General features: G+C 38.8%; 1 protein-coding gene across 2 annotated transcripts in view; it reads left to right on the top strand.

The window, feature by feature from the left end:
• NRG1 (neuregulin 1) overlaps window positions 1–26,724 on the top strand; it is a 1,076,683-nt gene that overhangs the window by 735,077 nt on the left and 314,882 nt on the right. The window lies entirely within an intron of this gene.

Raw genomic sequence — 26,724 nt, forward strand, 5'->3', positions numbered from 1 at the left:
TTAAATAGAAGAAAAGTCATAAGTTTTTGTGGAGACTTTCCTTTCCTGTATTTCATTTTATTTCATTTTATTATTGGGTATCAGGTGTTATAGGATGTAAGTCAGTATTCCGTTTCCACGTTTTCTCTGGAAGTGTTGAATTTTCCATCTTTTCTGCCTTTGAAAGTACTAGGTCTGGAAAGAGAAAATCTACTCATTCTTTAAGTTAAGTTCATTCAAGTACATTGCAGATCTGACTTTGTAGAAAGTCTCCTTGTCTCCCCCACCATCATCTCCTTACACTCACAATGACACATTCCAGTCATGTATGTGGGTCTTTATACCAATGTCCCAGTCTATAAACTTTGTACAAGTACCAATTCCAACCTCACTGTATTTTCTTATAAAAGAACATAAATACCCAGATTGCCATTGTGTAAGTAAGGAAATGCTGGATAGTCACAATATTAAATTAATTTTCCTATAAGATTTGTAATATTGCTTCAGATATCTATATAGAAAGCATAATATATTAAATGCAATATCTGTGGCAAGTTAATATCAAGAGAATCATTTCTGAATTCTGATTTCTTGTATTTTATTTGTCTACTATTTGGGAGTTTCTTTTATATAAGTACAATGTTGATAATAAATGGTTGAGGACTCTGGAGACATTTCTAGCAAAAAAGAAAAGACTTGGAAGAAACATGATCATCGTCTCGAGTATTTTGTGACTAGCTATCAGGAAGAGGAAGCAGACATATATTTCATGGAGAGCTCTGTGGAGGAAGAAGCAGGCATATGTTCTTGATGTCTGAATGGAGCACAGGCTTATTGAGGTCAGAAACTCAGTCTTCATATTTAATTACCTTACACTTAACAACACATGCCCTCAACACACTACATAGAAGACATCTGATAAATACGGCTGTAAGGTGAACTATTTGTTATTTAACTAATAACCAAGCATCAAAGTTTAAAGATAGAATAATGTAGATTTTTATTCAAAAAAGATATTTCTTATAATTAAAGCAGAGAAGAGAATGAGCTGCCATCAGAAGTAGCAATCTCCCCATCACTACAAGTGCTGAAGCTAACGTTGACTGACTCTCATGAGCGTACCGTCGTTGGTTAGAGTATATTCTCCAATGCTAGAGAATTGTCTTACAGGGCTCCAGGGATTTTTTCCACCCAATGATTTTAGAGTTCTACAACAAATTTCTAGTTGCAGGCTAGAACTTAGAAGCTTGGGAGAATTCCAGTAACAATGACATTGTTTGGGCTACCACTGGAAAAGTTCCCAGCAAATAGAGATGAGAGGAACATATTGAAGCCTTTGGCTCACGTGCTTAGAGCAGGGGAACATGTTTAACTGGGAGTTTTGAGACCTTGCATTCCATTGCTCATATATGACTCTATTTCTGCATGATTTGAAATCAGGAGTTTGTGCTTAGTAACTTTATGTGTATTTATAACAGAGATGACTCAGAATTCCTGATGAATCATTAAGACTTTGCCTTTGCAATGTCAGATGCCAATGGCTCACTCTCTTACATCCTTCAGGTCTTTGCTAACTTTCTCTTGATCAGTGAGGTCTTAGCCGACCATCTTATTTAAAATCACAGCGCTGCGATGCCCCCAACACTTACCAATGCTCAGCACACCAAAGGCACTCAATGAAATATGCAGAACTGAACTAACAGGGAAAACACAGTGCTTACCGTCTCTACTCCATTGCCTCTCCCATCAACTGTGAATCTCTTACAAAGCCATTCACAAGAGGGAAAGAAAATAGGTGTAGAACTGTGTATCCTGGCACTGCTGATGCCACTTGTCTTACTTCTCCTTGGTCTTGTTTGGGAAAACAAAGGCATAGAAGCAAAAGAGGGAACGAGCAGATACTGAACACCTACCATGTACCAGGCATTGCGCAAAGCACTTTGCATCCACCGTGTCATCTATCCCTACTACAATCCCATGAGATAGTTGTTATAATCCCTGCTTTTCAAGATAGAACCAAGTCTCAGAAAGCTTAAGAAATGCTTATAGTCACACAATCTATGAAAGTGAAATAACTAGAATCCAACGAGGTCTGTCTGTCTCTGACAAGGAGAGCCTCCTCTCAGAGTATTCGAATCACTCCCTGTTTGAAAGTTCTCTTCGAGGGATGCCTGGGAGGCTCCGTGGCTGAGCATCTGCCTTTGGCTCAGGTTAGGATCCTGGGTTCCTGAGATTGAGTACCACATCCCAGAGGGAGCCTGCTGCTGCCCCTGCCTAGGTCTCAGCCTCTCTTTGTGTGTCTCTCATGAATAAATAAATAAAATCTTTAAAAAAAATATCTTCGATACTCCCACATTGCATAGATATAGAATTTTTTGAAAGACAGATAATACCCACAAGGCTTCTATGTTTATGGATAATTTGCACGTAAGTGGTAATTATTTTACATCTCAGAGTGAGGGTTCACAGACGAAAGACAGGAACTTTGGGGATCCCAATGAGGAGAGAGTTGACTCTTAAAATTTCTTTTGACTTCATATGCTATAAAATTCAAAAAGTACAGAAGTGTAAATGATAAAAGCCTTCCTTTGTCCCCATTCCTGTCCATAGCCACCTTCTCCCCTTTCAAAGCAGAAGTGATTCTAGAGGACTCCTTCCCAAGAAAACTGCACTATGCTTTTTTTTTTTGGGGGGGGGGGATTAACACAAATGTTAACTCCTATACACACTGCCACTCACCTGACCCTTTTCACTTAATTAATACACCTCATGATTGGTGATAAGAGATTTTGGACCACTGTCAGGAATAAAGACAGTCCTAGTCACCTGGGTACCTAGAGAAGCAATCAAAGAAGCAAGGCCCTGGAGAAATTTTTGCCTTTTCTGCCCTTGGAGGTGCTTGTGGTGTCTCTGAAAACTATCAGGGTGCTACACAGTTCCCAAGCTGCAACAGTGTCCCAAGCACCAAAACTTAGGGATTACAGAGGGTTGAAGGTAAGGAGGAAAATCTGAGCAGGAAAAAAGATTCATAGGCTACTGAGCACATTCAAGTATTTTCAAGTAGAACTTATCTTGCTAATGCCCTGTGTCCTTAGACAGTAAGATCTCTGAAGACACTGAGTCCACCTATTTCATTCCTTGTCCTGTCCTCAGCACCCAGCATGCTGCTTGGTACCTGTTAAATAAATGCTCTTGATCAGCCTTCACACCTTCACTTAGATCAAATCAGCTTCTGCTTCTTCCTTCCTCCTTCATAATGTCCCAGCAACAAAAGGTGTCTTCTTCACATTTAAAGCTTCCACCATCCTTTCTACCCATTGTGATTTTCTGCCCCCAAGACTGCTGTGGCCTGCGCTAGAGTCTCCCTCTCTTCCTCCCAGTTGTTCCCAAAGATGAGCAAAAATGAGTTCCTTTCCACTTTGGGGGTTTTTACTGCTCATCATTGAAAGGGAACAGTTGGAATATCAAATGGGAGAAATTGCAATGATGACAGAGGACTGAAGTGGGGTACCACACAAGTCTGATTTCACTAGTTCTCCACATCCACACTGCTGCGGTTCCTCTAATTCCTGAGCTGATGTCATTAAATCCAGGGATGGAGGACAGGAGGGGGGCTTCATGGTTCTGTCTTAGAGGAGGAAGCCAGATGCCAGCCGGAGACTCCTGTTCTTATGTCCCTTCAACCTTCGGTCTATTTGGCTCCTTGCTCTCTCATCAACATACTTGTGAATTAGACCATTTCAGGTATCTTTCTCTAATTTATCTTTCTATGCGCATCTGAAGCTGCCAAAGCTTTCCATTAAATAATCTAGTGTTTCAAGCAGTCACTTCTACTGTCCCTTGCCAGCTAAAGCCTTCTCGACTGCAGAGGGGAGAAGACCACTAAAAGTTACATAATAATGTTACATCTGGTTTATAGGTAGAAGATTATTTGGCTCTTCTGGTGGGTGTATGACATCCTCTTAGGAATATTTTCACACAGATACTGGGTTTTCTCTAATCTTTTCCTCCCAGGAACTGATTATTTTCCTGAGGTTCACACTTATACATTCATGTAGAGATTGCTCATAATTCCATATATCCCATGTAATTATTGCTTATGATAACCAGGCAATCTTTATGAAGTTATTACTGTACAATTTTCTAATCTCACTTTACAGTGATGAATATTGCATACTAATCTGTATAATGCCCTCTTGATTATATTTGCTAGATCTGGGTCTTAATTTACTGGCATTTAGGTTAAACATTTTATAGTTCTTGTATCATTAGTAGGCTTTTCAAAATGTACTTTTATGTGAGAATCTGATTTCTGAGTGAGAGGAATATTTTCATCAATTCTTCCTTAGAATAATCTGAAAAGTAGTAGATACAATGTGAATTTGTCATTGTCAAGAATACACAGGGGATAAAATATTTTAGGTAATCATAAAACAGCTCTTCTGCAGCCAGGGCAATTAGGCCTTGTGTCCTTGAGTTGAGTAGCTATGCACTGAATTACTGGATTTGGAGAATCTTTCCAGCTCCTCAACATAGTGGCTCTGTGTTCTTTTTTGGTCAAGAATTCTCCAAACTTCAGTGCCCTATTGACAAAATAAGGACATAATAATGCCTCTCTCAGAAAGTTAATATCAAGACTAAATGGAATAATGCATCTTTGTACTCTTAAAAGACAGTCTCAGGAACTGGACCATGTGGATTTAAACTGTGTAGACTTGAACAAGAGATGAAATATACCTATGCCTTTGTTTTGTCATCTGTAAAATAGAAATAATTTAGTACCTTACTCAAAGTTTGTTCTGAGAATTAAAAAAATTAATACTATAAAACACGTAGGTTCTTGGCACATAATAAGTGCTCAGTAAAATTAGCTATTATATGTGTAAGCATTGTATAAATTCCAATATACTTTCTCACCTATTATCTGGGTTCCTTTTATGACTTTATATATTTTTTGGAAGTATAATTAACATATACTGTCATATTAGTTGCAGATATATAATATAATGATCCAACAACTCTATACATTTCTCAGTGCTCATCAAGATAAGTGTACTCTTGGGCAGCCCCAGTGGCTCAGTGGTTTGGCACCAACTTCAGCCCAGGGCCTGATCCTGGAGACCCGAGATGGAGTCCCATGTCAGGCTCCCTGCCTGGAGCCTGCTTCTCCCTCTGCCTGTGTCTCTGCCTCTCTGTTTATCTCTCATGAATAAATAAATGAAATCTTAAAAAAAAAAAAAAAGATAAGTGTACTCTTAATCTCCTTCATTTATTTCACCCAACCTTTCCTCTGGCAACCACCAGTTTGTTATATTTGAGTCTGGAGGGGTTTTTTTTGTGTGCGTATGTGGTTGTTTGTCTCTTTTTCTTTGTTTCTTTGTTTTGTTTCTTAAATTCCACTATGAATGAAATCATATGGTATTTTTATTTCTCTGTTTGACTTATTTTACTTAGCATTATACCCTTTGGGTCCGTCATGCTGCTGCAAATGATAAGATCTCATCCTTTTTATGGCTGAATAATATTCCATTATATGTATACACCCCATCTTCTTTATCCACTCATCTATCATTGGACACTTGGGTTGCTTCTATAGGTTGGCTATTGTAAACAGTGCTGCGATAAACATAGAGGTGCATGTATCTTGTCAATTTTGTGTTTTTGTTTTCTTTGGGTAAGTACCCAGGAGTTGAATTACTGGATTGTATGGTAATTCAGTTTTTAATTTTTTGAGGAACTTCCATACGGTTTTCCACACTGGCTGTACAAATTTACATTCCCACCAGTAGTGCATGAGGATTCCTTTTCTCTACATCCTCATCAACATGTTTTATTTCTTGTGGTTTTGATTTTAGCCATTCTGACACATGTGAGGTGATATCCCATTGTAGTTTTGATTTGTGTTTCCCTGATGATGAGTCATGTTGAGCATCTTTTCATATGTATGTTGGCCATCTAAATGTCTTTGAAAAAATATTTATTCAGGTCCTCTGCCCACTTTTTACTGTATTGTTTGGGTTTTGGATGTTGAGTTGTTTATATATTTTGGATATTAACTCCTTATCAGATATATCATTTGTAAATATCTTCTCCAATGCAGTAGGTTACCTTGTCATTTTGTTGATGGTTTTCTTTGCTGTGCAAAAGCTTTCTATTTTGATGTAGTCCCAATAGTTTATTTTTGCTTTTGTTTCTCTTGCCTCAGGAGACAGACATACCTAGGAAAATATTTCTACAGCAGATATCAAAGAAATTATTGCCTGTGTTTTTTTCTAGGAGTTTTATGGTTTCAAAGCTCATATTTAGTTCTTTAATCCATTTTGAGTTTATTTTGTGTATGGTATAAGGAAACGGTCCAGTTTCATTCTATTGCATGTAGCTGTCCAGTTTTCCTAATACCATTTGTTGAAGTGCTTTCTTTTCCCCATTATATGATCTTGTCTCCTTTGTTGTAGCTTAATTGACTGTATAAGCATGGGGTTGTTTCTGGGCTCTCTATTCTGTTCCATTGATCTATGTGTCTCTTTTTATGCTGGTACCATACTGTTTTGATCACTACAGCTTTGTAGTATATCTTAAAATCTGGGCTTATTATACCTCTAGCTTTTTTCCTGGGTTATATGTATTTTATGGAATTATTTTTTAACAGATTCAGTTAGATTTTATAATACAAAGCAAGGATGTATTCACTAGGTATTGGGGAGCCTGTCTTGATGTTTCCTACAATTTTATTCATATTTTACCATTATACACATAAGTCTTATCCTTCTTCTTGATACTTTTTTTGAAGGGAGGGGCAATATTTTTCTTTGTATAGCTTTTAGTGCTTAGACGAATGCTTATTAGTAATAAGGATTTGTGCTTAATAAATATTTCTTGGCTGTGAAATTGTTTACTATTTTTGGAAGGAAGTTTAGTAGGAAATGAGTATGCTTACATCATTGTGGCTGAGGGTCAACAGCAATCTTAAAGTTGAACTCAGTAATAGAAATTTGTGGACAAAAATTAAGTTTGGTATAAATTCAAGTTTTGAAATCCAAAAGTGCCATGATATAGTAGAAAGGGAGCAGTATTTGTCCTCAGTCGCATAATCTTGGGCATGCTCCCAGACAAGTGACTTTATAGTATCTCTACTTCCCCCTCTGTAATATAAAGACTATATATCCCCTCTTTCTATTTCCAGGGATGCTTAAAATTATTAACGGAGGTAATCTATTAGAAAGTGCTTTGTAGACTAAAAAAATCAATGTACAATGTCAGGGTTATTGATAATTGTGAGAGGCAAGCCAATGATTCTGAAGAAGACAGCAAATATTTTTCTGGTCAGCTGTATATTGGTAGCTTATATTTTTTCTGGGCTGGTTTTATTTAGTCTTATCTATTAAATTCTGTAAAGAACAAGGTAAAATTGATTAGTCCTTTAGACTAAAGGATCTTATGTGAGTCAATACTTAACTCCAAAATTTTACCCTTAGGATAGAAGGGATGTCTGTTATCAGTGGAAGTGAAGGCTATTGTAAAGAGAGAGGTAACAAGGGCCAGCACCACTCACCATTTTCATGGAGGTCCCCTAATTCTTTTTGAGTCTTCACAATGGATGCTGGTGCACCCCTCTTTGGTAAGTCCTCTTTTCCTGTCTCTCTATCCCCTTGTATTTCAATCTCCAACTATGTCTCCAACTGTAGCCTTGTCCAAAGTATAAGGCAAGGGGAGAAGTGTTGGCTATTCCTAACTCCAGCCTTGATAACAAGCATAAACTATGTTTTCTAAGTTCTGATCATAAGGGAATTAGAAACACTATGATCTTTTGAAAACAAAACATGCTGATGGTTCCAAAACGGAGGATCTGACTATGGGCGTCTCAGCTCATTGCTAGGAGAGGTGTAGCTGATAAAACCCTCTTGTAGAATATGTCAGGATGGAAAGAATCAGAGGGGTCACTGAGTTCACACCCTAAATTTTAGTAAAGGAGCCATCTTGATGCATTTCCTTTGCATACCTGAGAACAAAATGTTTGCTGGAACTCATTTATTATCAGTAAGTGCTCTGTAGGCTCTGAAGTGCAGAGATGTTCCTCCATAACTCATGGTAGGTTTGGGACAATAAGTTACTTACTGTTAGGTCACTGAAAATACTTGGGGTAACCGGTGGGAGGAGGGGTTCTTATGATGAGAATGTAATGATGTGTCCTCTTATTAATAGAAATGAAGCTACCACTGACTCGTTCTCAGGGTGATGAGCATTCCTCATTGAACTGATTTCTTGATGATGGTCTTATGCTGAGCAGTTTATCCCCTCTGCTTTGCCCTCTTCCTTTCAAGCCCAATGGCCAGGGAGTATAAGTAGCTGGTTGGGATGGGGAGTCAGGTCCAGAGATCCAGGAGCAGCTTGTGACTGTGAGGCCCAGCCAGGCAGACTGGTTCAGAGAAGGAGCCATGAACCTCAGCACATGCAAATTGTTAGTTAACACTCTGACTCTTGGCTGGTTGGGGAACGCTGAGAGAAAGCACTTGGATTCCTACTGAGCTCATTACCTTAAATTAGTTTCCATGGTCTATTGGCTTGTGCAGGAGAGGGAATTCTCCAAGGCCGTGGAACAGTGTGTGTATGGATGGGAGTGCGGGGGGGAAAGTTCTCTAAGACGAGGAGATGAAGTTAAGCTTCCGTGAAAAAAAAAAAAAGAGGCTGTTAATACTTTAACTCACACACACTTTGAGCCGAGAGCTTATTTCTTTAGAGTAGTCTGAGGACCTGAGCCAACTGCCAGGATGCAAATGGAAAGTGAACAGAGCAGGTAACAGTTAACTCCAAGATTTACGTTTTCCCCCTTAGCTCGGTGCTAAGAGATGAGCTTTACAACCAACTTCTCTCTATCTCTGTTTTCTTCTGGTGCAAACAGGGTGATGACATTGACTCTCTTCACAGGAAAGCACTAAGTGAGGATTAGCTAAATAATGAGAGCAAATTGCAAGGGTGAAGGAAATGCTCGATAAAATTGCTGATAGATTTCTCCCAGTGGGAGAATCCCTTCAACGCTCCTTTCATCTGGGTCTTATAGGCAGCGTGTACCACTGCTATCTCTGCTATCTTCTCAAGCCTTCCCCTGTGAGCACTGGCCTCTGAGGAGCTTTGAACTACCCATTGAAATGGTTCCCACATTCTCCCACCAACAGCCAGAAATGGCAAGACTCATTTTTCTCCGCACAGGGAGAAACTGAGGCAGGAATTTGGCCAAGAATTACCCAATTCTTCTCTGTTCCCATCCTGGAGGAAGCAGCTTTTCAAAAAGATTCCATCCTGAGTATCCATTTCACAAACTTTCTGGATAATAATTTAGTAAGCTATGCTTTAAAAAGTCTTAGATACATACATAACCCTTGCCTGAGAAATTCCACTATCAACGCATAATCATTTGTCTTATCTACTTTTCTTCTTCATACCAGAGTGTATTGCCTTCAAGAGAGAACTTAACCACTTTGGGGCTTGGAACCAATCTGTTGCTTATCCCATCTGCCCACCAAATTGCTTAGAGGTCTGATGAATCTGCTTCTTAGTGGGTCACGACCTTCCACAGGCTGCTCATCCTCTAATTGTGGGCATTTTCAAGGAAATCTGTGTATTTGCCCAGAACTCTGGAAATGTAGATTTGATAAGGCTTGAATGATCACAGCCCATGCTTTCTATTTACAGATAAGGAACCTGAGATTCTGAGAAGACAATGGCTTATCCAAGAGTTCATACCTATTCAGGGGCCACAGAACAAACTAGAACTTCCTATATAGGCTTTTCTCTAGTTATGGAAGCTTAACAATTTGAGATATAAAGTAGAGAGAAGTACTGTAGGGTGAACCTCTATGAAGTAGAAAAATAAACCATGCTTGTACTAGAAATCATGGTATCCAGGAATCCACTATGGGTGGTGTCTCAGCTTAGTATGCATAATTTAGAGTCTGGAGCCATGTACTTCAGTTCATTTACATTGATATCCAAGAATGCAAATGGAAATAAAATAAAATAAAATAAAGGAACAACCTTTATCAGTTATTCAGCTAAGTCTCAATATATTGTGTGTCTCTATATTTGATCTTTATTAGGGCATTGTGGACAGGTGGTTACTATATGCTAAAGTATTTACATATTGTGATGGTTACTCTTATGTGTCATCCTGACTGGGCTACAGGATGCCCAGACATTTGGAGAAACAGTATTCTGACTGTATCTCTGATGGTGTTTCCGGATGAGATCAATGTCTGAATTGGTACACTGAGTAAAGCAAATTGCTCTCCTTAATGTGGGTGGGCCTCATCCAATTAATCAAAGACCTGAATAGAACAAAAAAAAAAAAAAAGCTGGGTAAAGACAGATCTCCTCCTGCCTGAGTGCTTGCAGCTGGGACATCCATCTTTTCCAGCCTTTGGACTCACACTACAACATGGGCTCCTCTTGGATCTTGAGGCTACCACCAGCTTTTGAACTGAAACTTACATCACTGGCCCTCTGGGTTCTCAGGCCTCTGGACTCAGACTAGCACGACTACACCATCTGCTTTCCCAGCCCAGTCTCTACCTTGCTGACTGCAGGTTTGGGGACCTTTCAGCCTCCATTATCACATGGACCAATTCCTTATAGTCTCTCTCTCTCTCTCTCTCTCTCTCTCTCTCTCTCTCTCTCTCTCTCCCCCCATGTGTGTATATATATACATACACATATCTATTAGCTCTGTTTCTCTGGAGAACTCTGATTAATGCCTGTATGTTTTTGTACTAAATCCCCACAAAGTCCATCTCTGCAGTAGATTCTGTTGTTGTTGCTATCATGGCTGTTGTCTTTATTTTATCTTAAAAATGAGAAAAGTGCACTGGGACAAGTTAAGTCGTTGCTCAAAGCTACACATTGCATCCGACAGGAGTCTGAATCCACTCCAGAGTCCTTATGCTCCTTCTCTAGGATACACTCTCTCCTAATCTATCCCAGAAGCTGTAAGCATGTGCATATTCTTGGACCTAGTTATCCAGTTCTAAGAATTTACCCCAAGTAATAATCATGGATATCTAAGTAGGATGATACATCTCAAAAACACTTATAATAGTAAAAGCTTTAAAACAACTTAAATGCTGAATAAAGGGTCATCAGTTAAATGATCTATGATACAGTTACTCAGTGAAATACTGCATTCATTATAAACCAGGTTCTCAAGGACTGTTTATTAAACTGAGTAATCATTCACAATATATGCCTGTAAAAAGCATGTCACAGGCCTAAGGAAATGATGACAGAGTAAGTCATATTTTGGATGGGATCCTGGAATTACATTTAGTTCTCACATTTTCTTAGCTTGTAACATCTTAAATGGGCAGAGAAAAGAGTAAAAAAATAAAGAAATTTGAATAGAGTGTAGACTTTAGTTAATAATATGTCAAAATTGGTTCATTAATTGTAACAAATGTGCTACATACTAATGTAGATATTAATTATAAGGAGGACTGGGTAGGATATTTGAAAATTCTTTCTACTATCCTCATAATTTTTTCTGTAAATCTAAAGCCAGTCTAAATAAAAAAAAAATTAATGTATATCCAGGAGGGCACCCTGTTTGTAAAGAAAAAGAATGTATATGTAAGTGCATTATAATAATGAAAGGAAAGAAATCAAAATGTTGACAGAAACTATTTTGGATTGGAAAATATGGCTGACTTTCACTTTTCCATGGTTTTCAAGTGTTCTACTTTGAATATGCATTTTTAAAACTTTAAAGAAAAATAATAAATACTATTTTTAAATATTCACTCCCATTTCTTTCTGTAGTGTCTGAAACTTGGGCCATGAAAATATTTCTTTAATGTAAAGGTAATTACAAAATATAATCTCTAAAGCATAATCCTTCATTTTTGCTTATGAAGTTTTTTATTTTAATTCCAGTGTAGTTAACATACAGTGTTATATTAGTTTCAGGTATACAATAGAGTGATTCTACAATTCTCTACATCAGTCAGTGCTTACCAGGATAAGTGTACTCTTAATCTCCTTCACCTGTTTCACCCATCTCCCCTCTCATCTCCCCTTTGGTAACCACAAGTTTGTTAAGAGGAACCCTTTAAACCTTTATCCCACATCAATCTGTTTGCATGGGTCCATTGGGCAAATAAGCTGGCTGTCATTTTGGAACATAGAGGAGAGTGTCTTCAGAGACTGTGTGGAGAAGGACACCAGAAAGGGAAGAGAAGGATAACCATATGCCAATCCTTACTCTTGTCCTCCCTTGCCTTAGCAAAAGTCTTCAATGACTCCGAAAGGACAAGACAGTACATTTTCTTCTGTGCATAGGTGGTCAAGGTGTACAAGATGATCTTTGCATAGGTGGATGTTTTGATCCAAGGCAAAAAAGACGTGCAGTTTGGGTTTATTTTCTAAAACAACGCTCTTACATAGACAACTCCTAGATAGGAAAACACACCCCACCCATTTAGCAGGCTGCCTTGTGTTGTAGAGAGCTAAACTTGGTGCAGAAGCCCTGGTTTCTAACACCCTGCCACTAATTTCATATGTGACCTTGGAATAAACCTGCTAAGCTTAGATATCTTGTGGCTAAAATGAAGAACCTAGATGAGATCACTGGTGTTCTCACTGTACACTACTAAAGCCCTAGGTGTTCCTTCGAAGTCTCCCATGGGCCAAGTTTGGATTAGATTCTCTGGACTCCCTAAACTGGATTGAACCAAAGCACTTTAACATTTACCTGTGTCGGGCAGCCCTGGTGGCTCAGTGGTTTAGTTCCACCGTCAGCCCATGGTGCGATCCTGGAGTCCTGGGATCGAGTCCCACATTGGGCTCCCTGCATGGAGCCTGCTTCTCCCTCTGCCTATGTCTCTGCCTCTCTCTGTGTCTCTCATGAATAAATAAATAAAATCTTTAAAAAAAACAAAAACATTTACCTGTGTTACACAATGGGCTTCAAACACTTTTGTTTGAGAGCAAGGATTTTTGTTGAACTCCAACATTAAATGACCCTAAAATTTTGAAAAAAATGGCTTGAAGTGAAATCAGGGTTCAAAAATCTATTTTTCAGGTGTATCATCAGTATTATCCTGGTGTAAGAAAAAATAAACTACAACAAAAAGGAGCCAAATCAGATTTAGATGGTTTCAATAATAAAATAGCTCTGCCAAGATGTCCCTGAAATATTCCTTTTTCTATCTGGCAGAGGTGATGTGGGAGGGTATGTTTTTCAGGCATCTCCGTCATGATTCATGTTGCATATTAAAACCTGCAACCCAATACTTCTGCTTCATGAGCTGAAAGGACAACCCAAGTTAGTGATTACAACTTTGTACTATGAAATCGGCATTTAAAGTGGTAAATAGGAAAACATGCTGGAAACTCTTATTGCCCTAGTAAGCAGAGGAGGGCAAATGCCTTATTTCCATTTTGAATTGAAGTGGTCTCAACCATTTGAGTCAGTTTGAGCTGAACAGATGGATCTTGTGGGGGTTTTTTTGTTTTGTTTTTTGTTTTTTGTTTTTTTGGTTTTTTTTGTGGCATTTCAGCTCTAACCTTAATGCAGACAAGCAAAGACAAGACCAAAGGACCAAGGGACAGAGCCAACTCTGCCAACACTTCCAAGGGTCCTGAAACTAATTCAGACACTCTGAGCCCCCCAGGCATTGATAGCTAGGAGCCTATTAGAGCATCTTAGGGATCCTGCCAGTAAGAACAGACCACGCTCCACCTTACAGCCTCTCTGGGTCCAATGTGGGCTGAACTCAAACCTCTTAAAACCTTCAAGTTTATAACTAACTCCATTATTTTACCTCTCCTGAACCCTGAAAATCTAGACCTGATTCATTCTTGGAAAGAACAGCTAGGTAGCAGGAGAAAGGTAAGAAGAAAACCTCCACGGTGCAGAATAGTCATGGTGGGTTCCCTACCTGGGCCCCTGTTCCCCCTGGAGAAGTCACATTGTCTTCAGCATTTAAGGCGTCTATTTGAAGAAAGCATTTGAACAAAACTCCAGTTGATTGGGTCTGTTTTCTGTAGTGTATTTCTACGTAGAATATGTTTTGAAAAAGCCAGGTATTACTATATAAAAGGAGATGTGAAGGGAAAGAATTTGCAAAATGGATGAATCACAATTTATGTTCATTTGATTTTTTTGTGAATTTGACATTCTCTTCAGTGATTCTTTTCTTGCTTCTTCCTTATATCGGAATATCTGAATCATTATGTTTATTATATGAGGGGAGCAATTAGCCCTATGTTTATTCTCTGGTAGACTTGCTGGTCTACAATAGGAAAATAATATTTGAGCATGAATATTTAAGACCATATAAAGTTTGCAGAAATAACTGCAAATTCTCTAATCTTTTCCCTTACATATATACCTGTTTCCACGTTTACTTCAATCTTCTCCACGTTTTTTTACTTTTAATTTTCTTCATATTTTCCCATCCCCAACCTTCATCCTTATTCAACTCAATCCCCACATCACAGTCCATGTTTTTGCATATGATCCATTAAAATTGCTCACCCTATTGAAAACTCTGACTGGCCAAGTGCAAGTTAACAGGGAAATTCTAAACAGGCCCTTTGTACACAAAACTCAGTATGGTTTCAGTTTCTGCAGGTTGCCATATACTCAGCCCTGCAGCAGAGAGTCTGCACTGTGCTCTCTAATGGGGCAGGGATTGGGATGACGATACATCCTCTAGACATGCTTATAAGTTGCTAAGCTATCAACATAGCATTTTGGCAAGGGCTCTGGAATCAGCCTACTTGGGCTCACATCATGACTGCTGGTATTGGTATAAAATACCAATTATGAGATCTTTTGGATAGTTATTTATCCATTTTAAGCCTCATATCCATCATCTGGAAAAGTGTATAATGGCACCTATCTTTGTGTTGTCGTGAGTACTGAGTTCAGTGACATTAAGTGTGTTTGACTTTAGTGTTAAATGTGTACCAGACTCTAGTAACACTTGAATAATTTTTCCTCTCTTCCTTCCGTCTTTTTCCCCTCCTTCTCAGCCACCTCCCTCTCCCTTTCCTTTCCTTTGATCCTTCTTTCCTTCCTTCCTTCCTTCCTTCCTTCCTTCCTTCCTTCCTTCCTTCCTTCCTTCTTTCCTTCCTTCCTGTGACCATATTCTGAAGGCATATCTGGGAGTGATAAGAGAATGTATATCTAAAGCAGTGGTTCTCAAATGGAGTCTTCTAACCCCAGCAGCAACATAACCTAGGAACTTGTTAGAAATGCAAATCCATTGGCCTTACCCCAGACCTCTTGAATCAGAAATTCTGGGGTGGGGACCCAGCTGTCTGTGGTTTAACAAGCCTGCCAGATGATTCTGAATATGAATATTCTGGTGTGAGGTTTTAAGTCATGCAAATGAACCTCTGCCTCCATTACGGTGAAAAAGGAAAGGCCTTCTTGGCTTACTTGGTAGTAAGGCAGTATGACAGGATGCAGAAACACCATTAGAATTACTAGAAAAACACCATCTTGAGCAGCTTAATCTGTCAGGGTGCGCCTTATACTCAAGATGTAAATGAGGATGGGAGAAACAGCACTAGTATCAGCTGCTCTGTGATTAGTCACTCTCAGGTAACTAAACAGCGTGAGAGTGTTGATCAAGAATGCTGTTGGGTAATTGGCAGAGGAAGTGTGAACGCTCCCCAATGTAATAAATATTAGGATACTACAGCAAGTATGGGTGAGTAACAGGGAGCAGCTAAATAGATGGCCTTCTGTTAGATCATGAAGGATGTATCTCTCAGTTTTCTGGAGAATATTCTAGAAGGAAATGTACATTGAGGGTAAGAGCTGGAAGAAAACCTGTCTGGTGTCATAGCAACTATAACATCATTAGCATACGTATAGATCTACAGGAGATTTCATCAAATTGTTTTCTTAGCCAATGATTACATAGAACATTTCATTGATCCACCCTTTCACACATCTCTCCATCTGATATATGAATGTTATCCTTTTTTTTTTTTAATTTTTTTTAAATTTATTTATTCATGATAGACAGAGAGAGGCAGAGACACAGGAGGGAGAAGCAGGCTCAATGCCGGGAGCCCGACGCGGGATTCGATCCCGAGACTCCAGGATCGCGCCCTGGGCCAAAGGCAGGCGCCAAACCGCTGCGCCACCCAGGGATCCCGAATGTTATCCTTTTTAACTGAACTTGCTTTCTTGATCTTTTAGAGAAGAACTTGTTAGGATATTCTCAAGATCTGTTCTAGCCACAAGAAAGGAAATGGAAGAAGCTATACATCCTTGACCTCAAGAGTAAATTTTTGGCTAAAATATTTTGTGAAGAAGTTGTTCCAATGCTCTTCCTCTTAGGATAATTTCTCTTTATCATTGTAATCATGTTTATCTTTCCCTTTCATGATTAGGGAAGTATATTCACCACTGTATTTATTATTAGTCATTGGTATGTGTTCCTATGCACCTTTTCCAAATCAACTCTATTGTACTTATCTTGAAAAACTATAATAACAGCTCTTAGATAAATCCTAGTCATTATTTCATGTTAACCAAAGCCAGTAGAGAATGCACAGGAAAATGAGATATATGCACCATTTCTCAAAGTTAAGAGCCTCATATGTTTTTGAAGGATTTAAAAACAAGAGCAATCTTTGTTTATAAAGTTCAACCATATTGCAGTTTTTAGATTCTAATGAGAAGTATGTTCATCTGCAAAGTAGTTAAATGCTAATCGAATTCTTCTAGTCTGGAGCTGTCTAATAAAAATACAATGAGTCACATACGTAAATTAAAAAAAAATAATAGCCAAATTTAAAAAGGTAAATGAAACAAGCAGAATTAATTTTAATAATAATTCTGCTTAACCCAGTATATCCAAAATATTGTCATTTCATTATGAAAATTTACATTCTTTCTTTGCATTAAATCTTTGAAATCTAATACATTTGACACAGCACATCAGAGTTTAGACTAGTTACATTTCAAGTTGTCATAGCCACCTGTGACTACTGGATGGGGTAGTTTTGGACTTATTAAAAGGATAAGTCTGTAGGATATCTTTTTAAGTAAAGTTCCCCCAAATGTAACATCATCGGTTGGAAATACAAATACATACAAATAGTTTTTGCTCAGGTAGCAATGTGTTGAATGTAAAACTATTGATTTGTCAGTAATTCACATGTTAAGAAACAGCTTTCCTGTTATCTAAAACTGTTCTTGAAAGGCAGCATTTCAGTTCAGTTGAGAAATAGAGATATTTGAAGATGAAATGTTTTTGTATCATTCATGTTGAAATTTGATGAACTCTGTCAGGCACTAGATTTCCTTGATTCTATCCATATTTCAACATTTATGAACACAGAAAACATGTTACAATTAATGTGTACATTTGATGTACTTTTTTTCCCTGAAATGTTATTACATCCTTCTCAACACAGAAATAACTGTGGGACATTATGTGGTTGTGTTATTTGAGAATATGTTTCAGCACCTGACAGATGAATTTCTTAGAGCTTTTATTAAGGATCAGAATTCTGGGGATCCCTGGGTGGCGCAGCAGTTTGGCGCCTGCCTTTGGCCCAGGGAGCGATCCTGGAGACCCGGGATAGAATCCCACGTCGGGCTCCCGGTGCATGGAGCCTGCTTCTCCCTCTGCCTATGTCTCTGCCTCTCTCTCTCTGACTGTCATAAATAAATTTAAAAAAAAAAATTAAAAAAAAAAAGGATCAGAATTCTAAGGTGGGAATATACAAATAAACAATGGAATTTAAGCATTTACCTTGGAAAAGCAAAGGTAAGGATGATAAAGGTCAGCTTTCATTTGCAGTTCCATTTCAACTCTGGGGAGAATAAATGTGTGAGGTCTTCTGGTATTTGACCTTGTTAATACCTACATACTGTTCTGCAGAGAATGCTGGAACTGAGTTCCCCATTTGTATGATAGACAAGCTAATGATTTCTGGATGGTGAGTGTGTTCTCTAAAACAGTTACTGAAACAATGGCTAATACGATGTGTTTTCTACATCACTGCTCGATTTCAAGAGGAATCTAGGGTCACTGGGCTGCATTCAAATAAAATACAACTAGACTCCCAGTTAGTTGGTTCTGTTAGAACAAGTATTTAAATACCCAGGTATTTGAGAGTATTCCTTAAGTACCTGTAGGTAGGAAAGATAATGGATCTAGGGGAAAGATGAATGCGACAAAGAATCAGGTGTCTAGGTCATTCTGTGTATGACTATGAAACTATGTGTCTTCTGTGGTAATAGTTAGGATGCTTATTTTCATACAGGTCACATTTGTCTTTTGGAAAATTCAAATCATTTTTTAAATGCCAATTCCAATACTATTGTGTGCCAAGGTAAATACCAGGTTAGAATAACTACAGCATAAAGCTTGGCTAAAATACTTTATCATAACACAAGCATCTATTCTTTTACGTATATGTAAACTGAACACTGTTTATCTCTCTCCACAGTCTAGAAAATCTGTGGAGTAAATCCTTATCGTCTCTTCATACCTGGTTAATGCTGAATTAATAAAATCCTTCCATTTTATTAGTCCTGATAAACAGATGGAAACATGAAAGCCCTGCAAGGACAGTTCACATAGTCTGTCAGTGGCATCAGAGAACCCCAGGGGCCTGATTCTGCTAAGTCTTGCCTCAGGAAGGTGATCTTCTTATAAGGGTCAGAGCCTACAGTCCATGTCACTGTTCATGCTGTGTTTAGGTCCATCTAACAGGGTACATGCAGAGAACATTCAACACCAAACACTCATCAGACAGAGGCAACGACGATCTGGCTCCCTGTCAGTGGGTCGTGTTCTCTTGTGTTTAATGGAAGTTGTCAGTCCATTTTCCCTGGGAGAAAGAGGTTGCTTGAGGTTACTATTCTCTTATTTTATTTTGATGTTTTAAGAGAAGGAAAAAGTCCAAAAACTTCCTTTTTCATATTTCTACTTGAAGATCCAGTACAATTTCTGCTACTGGCCTTTCTCTGGTGGCTTGCCTAGATTTGCTGAGAAGGACTTTTGGATGTCTCCAGCCATGGCCTCAAAGTCACAAAGCTCCTTAGGTGTGCCTTCCATCCTTTAATTTCTGCCTCCAATTCTGATTGATAAGTGACCATACTATATTGGTCTCTCCTTTTTCTGACCCCTACTTAAAAATGGGATTACTGGCATGTAGGAGTTTGTCAGGTTTTAACCCACATAAGGGCTTTCTTAAAAGATTTTATTTATTTATTAATAAGACACACAAAGAGAGAGGCAGAGACATAGGCAGAGGGAGAAGCAGGCTCCCCCAATGTGGGACTCCATCCCAGGACCCTAGGATCACGACCTGAGCTGAAGGCAGATGCTCAACTACTGAGCCACCCTGGTGCCTCTTTTTTTTAATATATTCTATACAGTGCACCAGTTTTTCCCAAACCACATCAGACCTCTCTAAATCCTTTACTGTGGACCCCAAAATCGAAGGAGAAGAAGAAAGGAATCAAAATGACTATTTTTAAGGAGTAAGATAGGAAAGGACCAGTGGCTCAGAAGTTGACCCCCTGGTCAGTGGATCAACAAATGGAAAACATCGACCATAGAACAGTGGCCAAAGGCAGAAAAATAAAGATTTTTACTTGTCCACTTCTGTCATAGCATTTGCAGGTTCTGGCCAAAGACTTACCCATCTCTCAGCCTGGAGCTTCTATCTTTAAACTGGAAGGTAATTGCCGGCAGCTAGAGCTCACAGGCATACCGCATGATGAGTGAGGTCATGTTAATAAAGCCCTCGGAAAGAAAAGCAATGTGAAGCAGCAGGGCTATTACCGTTCCAAGATTATTTTATAAAAGCGAAACTTAAGTTCAGTGTGATGATTAACAAGCTATTAGAGCCTAGTTATTGATTCCTCTATCTTTAGAGTAGCTAATGCAGTACAGGCCACAGACCCGAAGCTTTCCTTCTTCCTGTGTGCCTGTGCTTTGTGATGGCGCTTTCCTTGGGAAAATGCAAATCACTGAACATACGCAGAGGGACATCTTTATCACGTAGGTACTAGAAGAGACGAAAAACACCTAAGTTGGTTGTGTGTTGTCTTAATTTTTGCTGGTAACAAAGATTAATGCAGAGACATGGAAAATTACATCATGAAGAGGAGATTGAGAAAAGTGAAGCGTTGATGCAAACTTCCTTACTCAGAAGCAGCTTGTTGTTTGCATCCTATGTGCATTCTATGCATACACGGTAAATATGCTGTTTTATAACTTGTTCCTTGCTCCTTTCCTATCCTATCCTCACAAATAGCCACATCACTGATGGTTTCTCCTGTTGATTAATACAAATACCAATATTGTGCTTATCGGCCATGGATGGTAAATGCTGTTGGTGAAGCCATGTAACACATCTCCTGTTGATGGACACTGAGGGCGTTAACAAGTGTTTGCTTTCATAAACAGTACTCGGATGAATGTCATGCTTGCATCTTTGAGATTTGGGCCAATTTTCTCTCTGTGATAAATCCCTGGAAGTGGAATGGTTGAATCAGAAGATGTGGAGATTTTGTATCTTTAAACATGGTGCCCATCTACCCACCAGAAGGGTCATACCAGATTCCTTTCTGCCTACACTGTAACAGCATGCCTGCTCCTCCCCAGCCTTGCCCACACTGGGTATTGTCAGTGTTTTTGATCTTCACCAAACTGATAGGGGAATGGAATGTCTAACGATTCTTCCATTACATTCTAGGCATGCCTATCAGACCATAACTGAATGCAGTTGTTGCATGTCAGGGGACCTGGTTTAACTCATAGCACACTGTTTGAATTTGCCTAATAACCAACTATGATATGATGAGACTTTCCATAGTTTTGAAAAAGAAGCCAAACATTTACGTGGTTTAAATTAACTCTCTCATTTACACTCCCAGTGTGCTAGGTTGTCTGGGAAGCCCTTTGGAGGTGCCCCCAGTGACCCAGTACAAGTTGTGAGCTGCCTATCCATGGAAGAAAGACCATGCTCAAAAGGAACAAACTCTATAACTGAAGATTGTTGATGGCATGGCCTGTGGCATTTGAGTCACTAGGATGTATTGATCCCCTTGTCTTCAGCAGTAATATTTCTACAGTTTTGATTTCGATGTGTTTTAAAGGTTATTGTCTCCAGGACAGGTCGTTGAAAAGACCTCACACTTCATCAGAAGCAATTTCATCTTTATGACACAGCCACACACTAGGCAACATATCTCTCCTTGTGCTGATGGATTATGCCAAGATTTATAAGGCTTGGTCTACATGAGAGCAAACACATGTTTGGGCAAAGATTCAAATAAGTCAGACGTATAGGGTCAGCATTATCCTGATACAAAAGTCAGGACTTACCCCTCCTCTGCCTGCACCAGAGGCCATCCCCTCAACACACACAAACGCACATGTACATACCGGCAATTTTTCATCTTTCTTTTTTAAAATATCATTTTCAGATATTTGCTTTAGATTCAGTTTTCCATGAAGACACCCATGATGTGTTTGTTGTGAGTTTTACTCTTCCAGAAAGCTCATTTATCTATAGTTTTTTAACTGATAGTCAACTAATTGGTCTTGAACCCTACCATAACGCACTTTCCTCACATTCCTTTCATGTAGTATAATAATGAGGAAAGAGAAAATCATCATGAGCCAGTATTTGGAGACCTGATATTTGGAATTCTAGAAGTTTATATCTTCTGCCCAGTTCCTATGCCCTCTTTTTAGATAACCATGAAGCACCAAACCTAGTATAGAGACCTGACTTGGTTAGCTGGATGTGGGCAATACATCCATATGTCCTCGTCTCTGTTTCTCAAATTCTTTTCTGTGACTAAGAGTGAGCACTGTCTTCTCTAGCCTATTCCTTAAGCTTCTGTGTCTTTTGTTTTCCTCATATTTCCCCATTTGTGACATATACAATACATTACACTAACTTTATAATGAAGGACCAGTGTGAATAGGACACAAAAGCACTTGCCCTGGGCCTCTAGAGTCTAGAAGCCCCAGGCCAGCCAGAAGGTGCTGGATCATTACTAGCATTTAGCAGGTGCCACACCCAGCCTTGAACTCAGTATACTTCTCAAAGTATCCTCATATTGAATGTTAATTAAAGGCACTCTTTTTCAGATTCAATTAAATCAAAAGCACTGATCTTCAATGTATCAGTGAAGAATCAGGAAAATCTGGTAAACAAAGATTAAGATGATGTCTTTTACCTCCTCTTTTCACTTTGGTGCAAAGAGCACGTTAGAGTGAGTCAGGAGACTTGGTTGAAGTCCCAGATCTGTCTCTTACTAGTTTTAGAATTTTAAGTGATTCAATATATTTGGGCATTGGCTTCCTCATCTGTAGGATGCAGTGAAGGTAAGCGAGGTAATATATGATTGTTCCTGGCATTATATTGCAGATGCTCATTAAAAGATGAGTATCATCTAATGGAATTTTGTGTTAGGAATCCCATCAGATAAATTGCCCAAAATATATAGGAAAGCCATCGGACTCTTTACAGAGTGGTATTTACAAGTGATTTTGAATCAAAGAAATATATTTTTTCCTAAATTGTCCCATAAGATAATTGAACTCAGGAGAAAATATAGTTACACCTTGGTACAGTTTTTATAGATTTAGATTAGACTCTTATTACTTACTAAGGTCTTCTGAAGTTTCAGTAGTGACTTGTCTTTGTTTGGACAATGAATCAGAATTGGATATTAAAAGCTTGTTTATGAGATGCCTGGGTGGCTCAGTGGTTGAGCATCTGCCTTTGGCTCAGGTTGGAATCCTGGGGTGCTGGGATCAAGTCTGTAATCGGGCTCCCTGTGGGGAGCCTGCTTCTCCCTCTGCCTATGTCTCTGCCCCTCTCTCTGTTTCTCTCAAAAGTAAATAAATAAAATAATAAATAATAAATGCTTGTTTGTAAATTTCCCCCCAAAAAAGTAGCTATCATTATAATTGAAGCCCTCTATGGCTTTATGTTTCTATGATTTATTGTATATCAGGAGCATTTCTGTAACTCACGTTGGCTAGACAGGTACTGCTGAGTGTGAAAGACATTAAATGGGGTTATACTATCTGAACTGAGAGAAGAGTAAAAGAAAATATCTAAATGCATCTTTTTTGCAGTGGTATTTGTATCAGTTGCCAATATTCATTGGGCAAGAAGAGGTTGGATTGTCAGTTTTCTAAATAACTATGATGGGGTCCTGCTTAGAGAATAGTAGTTCTATCTTTATATTGATTTTTTCTCGTTTTATTGAGATGCAAATGACTGTATACATTTAAGGTGTATAGCACAATGTCTTGACCTATATAATTGACACAGTAAATTTAATTAACATCCATCATCTCATGTAGACACAAGAAAAAAAATAAATTTTTTCCCTTGTGAAGAGAACTTTTAGGCTCTACCCTCTTAGCAACTTTCAAAGATATCATGTTGCATTTTTATGTTTCCTAAATAAGTCTGTGGGGAAATGTGAAGGCCATCAGTGAGTGTGATGTCACCAGGATAAGAATCTTATTTACAAATTATTAATATGGCTATGGGTGTCTGTTTGTTTTAGACCAGGAATCAACAAACTACAGGCCACTGACCAAAACCATGCCCCTCAATCTGTTTTTTGTAAATAAAGTTTTATTGGAATACATTCAGTTATTACATCTCTGACTGCTTCCATGCTACATTGGCAGAGTTGTTTAATTGTGGCAGACACACAGAGACCATATTGCCCACAAAGCTGTAAATATGTACTATCTGACTTTTTACAGAAAGATTTTGTCAACCCTTAGCTTAGATAATAGTAGCATTGTTTCCATTTGAAGAGGTAGTGGCTGGTACCAGCATGTAAAGTTTAAACGACTTAAGAGCACATAACAGAGAGGCTGAAGGCTTAAGGAAATATGTATATGAAACTATTTATTTGGAATAGGGGGGAGAATGAGCCTGATACCATTATTCTTGTGTGGATGCATACACAGAAGGATTGGGAGCTAGAAGATGGAATTGAAGTCCCTTTCATAAGAAACAGTTTCTCTGGCCAGGTTACCGTGGGCAAAGCCTAAGGAAAATCATCCCACCATGACTTTAAGGAAACAGGATTATGACTCTATATAATGGCTATGGAGAAACATAAAATAAAGGTATTTTCTGCAAGTCTTATGGTAGGTGAGAAAAATTTAATAAGTAAGAGCAATAAGAATTTATTCCGTATTGAGAGGCTCTGTTTTGCAGCCCAAACCGAATGGACCGTGAAGCAAGAAATACAAGGTCAATTTAGGTGACTTCATTTGGGGAGAAAATAACAACTCAACAGATAGCCAGAGCATAAATAAGAGAGAATGTTCACCAGACGCCATAGGTTGTCATGAACACGGATGTCTCATGTGTTGTATCGATGATGGATGTGTGCGTGAGTATGTGCACACTGTTAAAGGAAAAAAAAAAAGACCTAAATCCATTTTTATCAGAACTAGAGGGAAAAAAAATAGTCCAGATGTTTGAAACTTTCCTGACGTAAAATATTGCGTAATTCATAAACAATTCTTTGTGCTTTAGCTCATAGTATGTCCAGAATATAGGACTCACCAGCTATCCTCATGCACGAAACAATTGCTCTTTGGTGTGTTTGTTTGTTAAGTGGTAAACATTACCGTAGAGGATGTTTAAGTTTGTGAAAAGGATGAATTGGTGAATATGGACATGGAAAATGTGGTCACAGGGCCCTTCTCGCTCTGATCACCATCCCACCCTCAACCCCATACTCCACACGTGCACACTCTTGATCCAACCTGTGACACTGGCCATGCTGTCTCGGCGACGCACAAAGCCCATGCCCAGGATAAGCTTCTCTTTCAAGCACCTATCGGGCTTGTCAGCATGTGCTTGGAAGAGATAGCGACATCGCTCTGCCCTGACATAACCATAATGTCAGCACAGCAGAAGCAAGTGGAAGATTCTACTTTCCCGATAAAGATCAGTTGCTGTTTCCTGTCTTGAAGACGAAAGTTGAGCAAATGCAGAGGTCATCTGTGTTTATATTAACAATGCAGGAGTTATACTACATTTTCGCAACAACATCAGATCATTATTTATCCACTTGTCCTTTTTTTTTTTCATCATTCCTTTGAACTGCCTACATTTGCTTATCATGATATTTCTAAGTCTGTAAACAGCCCAAGTGTGGCTGTTCTATTTCTCTAAATAGAGTCTTAGGTCATTTTATTATCCAACATTATAAGTCATCAGAATGCACCCATCTGTTGTCCTTCCACATCTGGTGTAACTTTAACTCTTTAAGCCTGAAAAAAAACTAGAAAAACAATTGTGAGATGAGTTTGTTACTTTTTCCTATCACACCACTTTCCGATATATCGTTTTCCTTGAAAAACCACAAGGAAATAATTAAATATATCTATTTCTTTGGAAATGGCCTTAAATATGATGGCTTTTCCCCCCTCTGCCTAGTGATCTTTCTGGTTTTCTGTTGCCCTGATGATTTTCCCTGGGATCATAGCCACTCAAAGCCTTTTCTTACAAATTCAAGAACATCTTTACAGATGTAAAGTCATAGAGCCTCTAAAACTGCCTTCCCAGTGGCCTAGGGGAAGTGCCACTCCATAGCAGTGGAGCTGTATGGGAGGCAAAAAGCCAAAGCCTGCTTAGCACCAACAACCTTGTCTTGCCATTCTTTTAGATTTCATTACATACGTGACTATATTTTCTTGTGTGTGCATTTTGGGGGTAATGGGTAACAGCCTATCAGTAGACCTGTGTTCCATTCATTTGACTACTTTCAATTTGATAGCTCCTTCAGCAATAAAGAAAAAACGAGCACTTCAGCTTCAAATCACATGATGAGGCAAATCACAATTTATCAACCGATTATAAGATAGTTCTAATGTGTGAGTTCAGATAAGCTCTCTTTCAGTTATCTGTTGCGGGAAGATGCTCACCATCAGGAAATTGACAAATGTTTAATTACTTATGTCGAGTAGCTTATAAATATAATATGAACAGAGACATTTCAACCACGGAATTGTTTTCTTCAAAGTTGTTAACCATTTCAGCTGGAATAGGCTAGATTGTTCTGTGGTAACAAGCTACTCCAAAGTCTTGGCAGTTTACAACAACCAAGATTTATTTTTCAATTACACTACATGCTCAGTGAGTATTAGCAAATGGTTATGTTCCATGTCATTACCTACTTATAGGGGACCCACAGCGATGGTGGAGTCTCTCTTAATATTGGTGTCCATTATGACACGGGCAAAGACAGAAGTAGACCTCGGTCATAGAACAAGCTATGACTTAAGCTTCTGTCTGGATATCATACAAGTCACTTCCATTCCCATGTCCATTTCAGCAGCAGAACAAGTCAATCCAAATCTGACTTCAGTGCCTTGGAGAAAATATAATTCCACCCCTAGGGAGGGAAGCAGGTACGGATGAGTGGTAATGAAATCCACCTCTCCATCAAACCCAGGTGTCATTGCTTTATTTGAGTGAGGTTTTTTCTTCATCTTCTTCTTACAGATCCCTTTTAAAAACAGCCTGGAAACAGTGTTTGTAGAAATCAGCTTCACTAGTTCTAAAGCAGGGGGGTCCCATTGTTGGCATGTTGTGGTCTGACCTTATTAATGGAGTTCAACCTTATTAGCAGGTTGGCTTAATAGGCTTAAATGATGACCCATTCTAGGACTATTATCACCCATAAAGCTATGGATTTTCCTGCTTAAGGGT

The sequence above is a fragment of the Vulpes lagopus genome, chromosome 4 (assembly GCF_018345385.1).
Source record: "Vulpes lagopus strain Blue_001 chromosome 4, ASM1834538v1, whole genome shotgun sequence".
NCBI lineage: Eukaryota > Metazoa > Chordata > Mammalia > Carnivora > Canidae > Vulpes > Vulpes lagopus.